This window comes from Ursus americanus, chromosome 30, assembly GCF_024610735.1.
Source record: "Ursus americanus isolate L20-20 chromosome 30, mUrsAme1.1.p, whole genome shotgun sequence".
NCBI classification, from domain to species: domain Eukaryota; kingdom Metazoa; phylum Chordata; class Mammalia; order Carnivora; family Ursidae; genus Ursus; species Ursus americanus.
Genome location: NC_142156.1, coordinates 4,284,796 through 4,294,259, shown reverse-complemented (window position 1 = coordinate 4,294,259; position 9,464 = coordinate 4,284,796). Strand labels below are relative to the sequence as shown.

The window sequence follows — 9,464 nt, the reverse complement described above, 5'->3', positions numbered from 1 at the left end:
CAGATAGAAATACATATGATACTGTGTTTTAAAAAAAGAGATTATTTAGGAAAGGCCTACTTATTATTTGACATGGACTTTTTGCATTGTGTTTTTAGTAGAAAATAGTATCTGTATTTTCTATTTACACCAATGGTTTCTCAGAAGAGTACTAATGTACTGTAGCCCCCAGGAGGCAGTACTATACCAAGAAGATTTTGTGCTTAGGCAAGCCGAAGAGCAGTGTGAGCTGTTAGTGGTTAGTGACCTGATTTAACATGCAGAGACTCCCTTTCTTATTGATCAGATAGTGAAGGTTTCAACAGATATTTTAATGTCCCTTTTCCCATAGTATTGTGTTATCTTGTGTTTAAGAGTTTTTCCTTACCCAAAGAGGATCCTATCTATTTAAGTATTTGGGAGTGTAAAGATATCCAGGGACTATTTATACTTTGGGTACCTCACTTTATACTACATTATACTATCCTATGCTGTATAATTGAAACAGTTGTTGACACATGTTTTGTATGTTATATGTATTGTATAATGTATTTTTTAAAAGATTTATTTACTTATTTTAGAGAGAGAGAGAGTACAAGAGGGAGGGGCAGAGGGAGAGGGAGACAGAAACTCAGGCACTGAGCGCAGAGCCCGACATGGGGCTTGATCTCACTACCCCAAGATCATGACCTGAACTGAAAGCAAGAGTCGGTGCTCAACTGACTACGCCACCCAGGTGCCCTTTGTATACTGTATTCTTACAATAAAGGGAGCTAGAAAAAAGAAAATATTATTAAGAAAATCATTGGAAAGAGAAAATACATTTATTTATAGTACTATACTTCAAAAAAAAATGTACATAGAGGTGGACCCGCACAGTTCAAAATCATGTTTTTCAAGGTTCGACTATGTTATAGAATTTTTTCTAAAAGTTATGAATAGATTGGAATTTTAATAAATTGAATCTTACCTTAAATTTATTTTGGCATTGAGTTTCAACTTTTGTTTCTGCCCTAAAGTGCAGAAGGGGTAAGATGCACTTAAAACTCTTAGTTAACAGTGGCTTGCAGCTTGAGTGATTCTCAACCTACAGCACTTCCCCCCCCCCCCCCCAGATCTTAGAGGGCTTCATGTTTCATTATCTACTTAAAGAGTCCTGCTTCAGAGAGTTAGGGTTAGCCATCTTCCAAGAATTAGGGTAGCAGCCATCAAAAAGAATGTTATTCTTAGGGGCTCCTGGCCGTTTCAGTTGGTAGAGCATGTTACTCTTGATTTCAGGGCTGTAGGTTCGAGCCCCACAGTGGGTGTAGGCATTACTTGAAAGAATTTTATTCTTAATATTTTATCCCTGCATCCTACTTATCCTTACGGGTTTTTTTTTTTTTTAAAGATTTTATTTATTTATTTGACAGAGAGACAGGCAGCGAGAGAGGGAACACAGGCAGAGGGAGTGGGAGAGAAAGAAGCAGGCTCCCAGCAGAGGAGCCTGATGTGGGGCTCTATCTCAGAATGCCAGGATCACGCCCTGAGCTGAAGGCAGATGCTTAACAACTAAGCCACCCAGGTGCCCCAGGGTTTTTTTATATTAACATACCAATAACTGTGTTCCAAAGTGCAGAAATTTTAAGGATTTTTTTTAACAGTGAAGCAGTTGGGCATTTATAGGTTCTTCCTGGGGGCCCCTCTGTGTACTCTTGTGATAGCCTACCCTTCCCTGCCCTAAGTACTGACTTATCACTGTCAGTCTTATCTGTGTGCCTGGACTGTGAGAGCTTCTTGAGGGCTGGACATTTTCTTGTTCACTTATGTTCTTGAAGGACAGTTTCGTGCCTGACACAAGTCCTCAACAAATATTGTAAATGAATATTGAATTTGTTAGACTTGAGATATTTTAAATAAAGATAATGCAGAAACAGGAAGAGACCATGTACAAGGGTTTTCTGTTATAGGAGGTATTTAGGAGTTGTTTTACACAGTATAGTGTATCTAAAGTTTTAGGAAATTCTCACTGGAAATACTGGAATACTTCAGAGCTTCTGGAAAGTACCAATGGACACTTAAAACTGGTTTTATTCGTCTATGACAAAGGTATGGATGCTGACAGGTTAGATAATATTTGTAGGTTGCCACATTGTTTCATTAATTACTAATTTTTGGAAATTACATGTTGATGAGAGCAAGCATTTTAACTAATTTCAAAATAGGTGTTGAGGCTTGATTTTAATTATTTTGTACTAACCTTTTTTAAATTTTTTAATTTTTTGTTTATTTTTTAAGATTTTATTTATTCATTTGACAGGGAGACAGACAGCCAGCGAGAGAGGGAACCCAAGCAGGGGGAGTGGGAGAAGAAGCAGCAGGCTCCCAGCCAAGCAGGGAGCCCGATGTGGGGCTTGATCCCAGAACCCTGGGATCACGCCCCGAGCCGAAGACAAACGCTTAATGACTGAGCCACCCAGGCGCCCCTAACCTTTTTTTTTTTTTTAAAAAACACTTCTGTATAAAAGGCATTATATATTCTATGGAGATACGAAGGTATTAATCTCCTCATCTTCCTTGTGTTGTACTCTACCCTTATACCTACACGTGTATTTTCCTGATACTGATTTTAGAATCAGCACATGTGTAGTTTAGGTCATTCTGTCAACCCAGGTAGCTTAAACAGATTGGCAGCATAAGGTACTGTTCTTCTCTTGTTCAGTTCTAGAGATGCAGTCTTTGGCTGAAGCTTGATTGACTGCATTTTTACCTTTGTATACACCCTCATTACTAATATCTGTACTAAAAGCTGCCCAGCTTTATGTTACATAGGTTGTATTTTGTACTTTTTGTTTTCAGTCATCCAGAACATGAGGAAATGCTTTTAAAATATTTTAACTCTAACATTAGATTTCCCACTATAATTATTAGTTTAGTTGTTTGGGGCTCACTAACAGGTAGGTGCAAGGAATTTATTTTCCTCCATTGTAATTTTTAAGAATTGAGGGGCGCCTGGGTAGCGCAGTCTTTAAGCGTCTGCCTTCGGCTCAGGGCGTGATCCCGGCGTTTCGGGATCGAGTCCCACATCGGGCTTCTCCGCTGGGAGCCTGCTTCTTCCTCTCCCACTCCCCCTGCTTGTGTTCCCTCTCTTGCTGGCTGTCTCTCTGTCACATAAATAAATAAATAAATAAAATCTTAAAAAAAAAAAAAAGAATTGAGAAAAAATGTTAAAAAAATTATTGGGGCACCTGGGTGGCTTAGTCAGTTAAGCATTAGATTCTTGATTTCAGCTCAGGTCATGATCTCAGGGTCTTGAGATCGAGCCCCTCATTGGGCTCCAGGCTCAGCAGGGTGTCTGCTTGGGATTCTCTCTCCCTTACCCCCTGCCCCTCCCCGCACTTGTGTGCACATGCTTGCTCTCTCTCTCCTTCTCTCTCAAATAAATAATTGAATCTTAAAAAAAAAAACAAAAACCCAACTATTCAGTTTTAAAAGGTACCTAGAAACCCTGAATTCTTTGGGAGAGAGGTGTTACCAAGTGGTAATGGCTTTGGTAACAGAAGGTAGGGAAAATATTCTAATGCTTCATTTTCCTAGGTTCCTAGAATGTTTATTTGAGGTTAAAAGGTCCAGTAAACTGGTAATTTATATAATCCTCAATTTTACTTTTTAAAGATTTTGTTTTTAAGTAATCTCTGTACCCAGTGTGGGGCTTGAACTTACAACCGTGAGATCAGGAGTTGTATGCTGTACCTACTAAGGCAGCCAGGCACCCCTATGATCCTCAAGTTATTGTAATTCCCAGATTGTGCTTTTGACTAGTTCACACTTTCAGAGAATAAATGTTGGAATTATCGTTTTCACAGTAAGATAATAAAAAAAAGCTATAATTCTCTTTGGGGATAAGAACTAAGATTAGCTTATTAGCAATTAAAAAATAATGCTGGAAACTAAATGGTCTCTAAAATTCATTTTGTCTTTAAAGTTTTAGGCATAGCATCAGTGCCTCTCATCACGAATTCCAGCACTTTGTGCCTTAATTATAGCACTGTGGACTTTTTTATTTTTGTCTTTGTATCATTTAAGGGTAGCTGTTAAATATAACAGTAAATGAGGTAAGTTCTTCCAAATTTGAGAAGCCTTGACCAATAGCTCTTTTCCCTGTGAGTAAAAAACTTCATTCCTGAGAAGTCATTCTTTCCCTCCTATGCCACTTCTCCTTATAGCTTAGAGGTTTGAGCAGGGACCATAGATAGAAAAGACTTCTGGTTCTGTGGGGCTCATAGGGGCATAGAACAATAATTATGTGGGCATATAACTTTTAAATAATTACTTCATTTTTGAATAAGTGCATATGCTTATAGTATGAAATTCAAGAAGCTTCAAAAGGGCACATAGTAAAAGATAAGATTTCTTTCCATTCCTGTCCTCTAGTCATTCAGTTTTCCTCTCTAAAGGCAATTGCTATTACTAGCTTGTTTCTGTCCTTCCCAGGGTATTTGACAAATGGATAAATCTCTCAATGTACATAATAATCTTTATGTATCTATCTCTACATATGATTAGATGCATCTCTCTCTTTTTCTCTCTGTCTCTCTCTCCCTAATTTGTATCTGTGTTGTTGTTAACAGTTTGGGATTGGTAAAGAAAATGGAATATCTTAGGAATGTTTTAGGAGTTAGGGCTTACATGAAGCTTAGAAGAAACTGGAGGAGTGAATGTCAGGGGAGTCACCTTGGAAAGTCAGGGAAGCAGACACTGAAGACCTTCCGGGTCTCAAAAACTGACTGGGAAAGTGCCGCAATTATCAAGCGTCTTTGAGAATGCTTCTGTCATGTGTCTTGGGCCGCAGCGATGAAGTAAGTGATTCTCTAGCAAAAGCTGCTGTGCCCCAAAGCGGCTGTGAATCTGACATCTGCCTCCAGCCACCCCCAAAGAGTAATGGCTTTTCCTCTTTCCAGATCTCACATGAGTTCTTTTCACTGGCAAAATCTGACGCAGGTCTATAGAGGGAAGGAGTTTCTGGGAAATGTAGAGGTGTCTTAAAAGAGTAGATGGTTGTCTTAAGTAACCCAGTCAATGGCCAATAGATTTCAGCCTGGAAGAACTGCTGTGTTCCAAATGGGACTGTGATTCTTCTTACCTGTACTCTAAGAAAGGGCTCGGAGGTTTTTGATAAAAAGTAATAGGTTATACACAACAAAAAGACCACAAAAAAGGAGAATCAAGGGAGTGCAGTATCCTGAAAGCAAATGAAGGAAAAAATTTCCCTAAGAATCCAGCAGCTAATTGTGAACAGTACTGTCATGAGGATAAAAGGGAGGAGGAAAAAGAAATATACTGAGTTTAAAACTGAAGTTTAAAACTCTCTCATTAGTGAGATTCAAGAGTAGTTTTTGTGGATTATCCAGAGCAGAGATGTCTATATAACTGGTCAGTAGCGTCATCATAATCAGCCACATAAGTGAAGAAATGTTTATGGAATCAACTTTCCCCACTTTACCATCTTCTATAATCATATCTTCAGCTCCTTTTCTGCTATATTGTGTATATTATTAAATATAAATACCCAAGTGGAATGTAATATTCCTGTAATTGTCAGAGTAGAATAGTGTGTACGTAAAAATTACCTCTTAGCTCATTTATGTAAATTATCTTCATTGGAGTTAAGAAAAAAACTTTTTAAAAAAGATTTATTTATTTATTTGAAGGGTGAGCAGAGGGAGAGAGAGTCTTTTAAAAGTTTAAAAATTTTTTTATTTTTAACATTTTTAAAATTTAAATTCAATTAATTAGCGTATAATGTATTATTGGTTTCAGAGGTACAGGTCTGTGATTCATCAGTCTTATATAATACCCAGTGCTCCCTATATCACATGCCCTCCTTAATGTCTGTTACCCAGTTAGCCCATCCCTCTATCCTCCTCCCCTCCAGCAACCCTCAGTTTGTTTCCTATGATTAAGAATCTGTTATGGTTTGTCTCCCTCTCTGGTTTGTTCTTGTTTTATTTTTTCCTCTCTTCCCCTATGATCTTCTGTTTTGTTTCTTAAATTCCACATATCAGTGAGATCATCTGATAATTGTCTTTCTCTGATTGACTTACTTCACTTAGCATAATACCCTCTAGTTCCATCCACATCATTGCAAATGGCAAGATTTCTTTTTTTGATGGCTGCATAGTATTCTGTGGAGTGTGTGTGTGTGTGTGTGTGTGTGTGTGTGTGTGTGTGTGTATACGTGTGTGTATACCATATCTTCTTTATCCATTTATCTGTCAATGGACATCTGGGTTCTTTCCATAGTTTCACTATTGTGGACATTGCTGTTATAAACATTGGGGTGCAGGTGACCCTTTGGATCACTACCTTTGTATCTTTGGGGTAAATACCCAGTGGTGCAATTACTGGGTAATAGAGTAGCTCTATTTTCAACTTTTTGAGGAACCTCCATACTGTTTTCCAGAGTGTCTGCACTAGCTTGCATTCTTACCAACAGTGTAGAAGGGCTCCCCTTTCTCCGTATCTTTGCCAACATCTGTCGTTTCCTGACTCGTTAATTTTAGCCATTCTCACTGGTGTGAGGTGGTATCTCATTGTGGTTTTGATTTGTATTTCCCTGATGCCGACTATGTTGAGCATTTTTTCATGTGTCTGTTGGCCATTTGGATGTTTTCTTTGGAGAAATGTCTGTTCATGTCTTCTGCCCATTTCTTGACTGGAGTATTTATTCTTTGGGTGTTGAGTTTGATAAGTTCTTTATAGATTTTTTTTTTTTAAAGATTTTATTTATTTATTCGACAGAGATAGAGACAGCCAGCGAGAGAGGGAACACAAGCAGGGGGAGTGGGAGAGGAAGAAGCAGGCTCATAGCGGAAGAGCCTGATGTGGGGCTCGATCCCATAACTCCAGGATCACGCCCTGAGCCGAAGGCAGGCGCTTAACCGCTGTGCCACCCAGGCGCCCCATCTTTATAGATTTTGAGTACTAGTCCTTTATCTGATATGTCATTTGCAAATATCTTGGGAGAGAGAGAGTCTTAAGCAGGCTCTGCGCTGAGCGTGGAGCCCCATGTGGGCTTGATCTCATGTCCCTGAGATTATAACTTGAGCTGAAACCAAGAGCTGGACACTTAACTGACTCTGTCACCCAGGCGCCCCAAGAAAAGGAAGTGAGGAAGTTAAATGTGAAGGTATCTGGAGGAAGAGTAAGCAGAGGGAACAGCTAAAGCAAAAGCCCTTAGTCAGGAGGCTACTTGGCCTATCTGAAGGAAGAATTTCATATGGCTGGAGTGGAATGAACAGAAGGGAAATTAATAGGACATTAGGGGGACCAGATCATGTAGGTCATTATAAGCCATTGTAAGAATCTGGGCTTTTACTGGGGATATGTGGAGGCATTAGAGGGTTTTAAACAGAGAAGTGATAATCTAACTTACCTTTTAAGAGGATTACTCTGGCCACTGTGTTAAGAATGGGTTGTGGAGACTCAGAATCAGAGCACAGAGACCTGTTACGAAGCCACTGCAGTCCATGTGAGAGATGATGGTAGTAGTGTGGACATAGTAAGAAGTGGTCAGATTCTGTATTTATTTTGAAATAGTACCAACAGTATTTTTTGACAATTTGGAGGAAATCAAAGATGATTCCAAGGTGTTTTGCCTGAGCAACTGAAAGGATTCGATTTGCCATCACCTGACACAGAAAAGGTTGTGGTTGGAGTCGGATTGGGAAAAAGATCAGGAGTTCAGTTTTGGACATAATGAGTTTGAGATACCTAAAAGATAGCCAAGTGAAGTGTTGAGTAGGCATTTAAATATGCAGATCTGGAGTTAGAAGTGTGAACTGGTTTTGTATTGAAAACCATGATACTGGATGGAATTACTAAGGAGAGTTAGATGGAAAAGAGAGGGGTCCAAGGACTTAGTCTGGAGGTGCTCTTCCATTCAGAGGTCAAGGAGAAGACAGACAACGAGCAGAAGAGTGATGAGTGATGCAGATGAACAAAAAAGAGAAGGTGGCATTTTGGAAGCATCATTGGGGCAGTTGTCATTGAGCGTGAACACGATCCAGGTATATGAAAATGTGTGTGACATCAAAAGATGCTTTATGACTATCATTCCTTTTTTTTTTTAAAGATTTTATTTTATTTTATTCGACAGAGATAGAGACAGCCAGCGAGAGAGGGAACACAAGCAGCGGGAGTGGGAGAGGAAGAAGCAAGCTCATAGCGGAGGAGCCTGATATGGGGCTTGATCCCATAACGCCGGGATCACGCCCTGAGCTGAAGGCAGACGCTTAACCACTGTGCCACCCAGGCGCCCCTATGACTATCATTCCTGAACGTGGTAGTTTAGTTTAAGTGGGTGTGGAAATTGATGATAGCATATAGAAAACATTCTAGAAATGTTTTTTTTTTAATTACAATTTCTGTAATTATTTTGCAAAGGTTCATTGGTCCTATTAATTCATTGCATAAACGAATATTTTGCATCATTGCTGGAAATTTGGGGAGTTCTTGCAGATTTATTCTAAATTTTTCATGGAGAAGATTACTGAGGCTCCATATAAGATTTAGAAATTGGAAGATGCCCCTGAGATCAAATAGGAAGTTATAGGAATCTTTTCAAGTTCTTTGTTATTTTTATAATTCAACTAGAGACAATTACAGGAAGTTGCCAAAACCCCCATAGGCTCCATAAAACCAAACTTGCATATAACAGTTCCTTTAGGGATAGTGTCACGAAGACTGTACAAGACTTTTTAGATAAACTAGAGGTTGGAAGATAGGGGCTGGTAGTTTTATCTTTTAGGAGTTAGGTAAGGATTAGAAGGTCTCATTTCAGAATATCTCAGTGCTACTTAATTTTCCCCAAATGGTAAAAGAGAAATGAGAGCCGAGAAGGCTTGAGCATAGCATGTCCCTACGTTAAGGATGACGCTCAATGAAAGAGGCGTAGGTTTTTCTCTAGGATCTGAAAATGTGAGATCAATTTTATAAATCTACCTCATAAATTATTTTTACATAACAGTCATTTACTTACGGGTTCTAGTCTTCGGAACAGAATAATCAAAAGGCTGTTTCATAATATGAATGAACAGGTTTCCATGAACCCCAGGAGAAGTGTGCAGACCCTGGATTTAGGTATTCCCAGTCAATTTGTAAAGTTAGGAGTAAAGGTGCAAAAGTCCATCCAAAATTAATGCTCTTTCTGTGGTTCTGGGATTGAAGTTTGGCCTCGTACTATGTCTGCTAATGGGGGTTGAGGGTCTTCAAGTTCAAAAAAGTATTTGATTTTTTGTATTGTTGTACTAATGTCAGATCTGCTGGTTGTGCTAGATGCTAGGGAAGCAAAAAGAAATGAACTTGGATCCTGCCTTGAAGGAACTAAGAATCAAGTTGGGGAGCTAGACCTAAAGCTATGCCTTTTCCATTTCAACTGTTGTCATTTTTAAAAAGGCTTTCCTGACTATTCTACCATGTTAAACTCCATGATTTTAAATTCCCTA

The 9,464-nt window shown here is 39.0% G+C and overlaps 1 protein-coding gene across 1 annotated transcript in view; it reads left to right on the top strand.

Moving 5' to 3' along the window:
- Window positions 1-9,464, top strand: part of LOC148107427 (tetratricopeptide repeat protein 28-like) — a 117,324-nt gene that overhangs the window by 61,963 nt on the left and 45,897 nt on the right. The gene's annotated exons all lie outside the window — the stretch shown is intronic.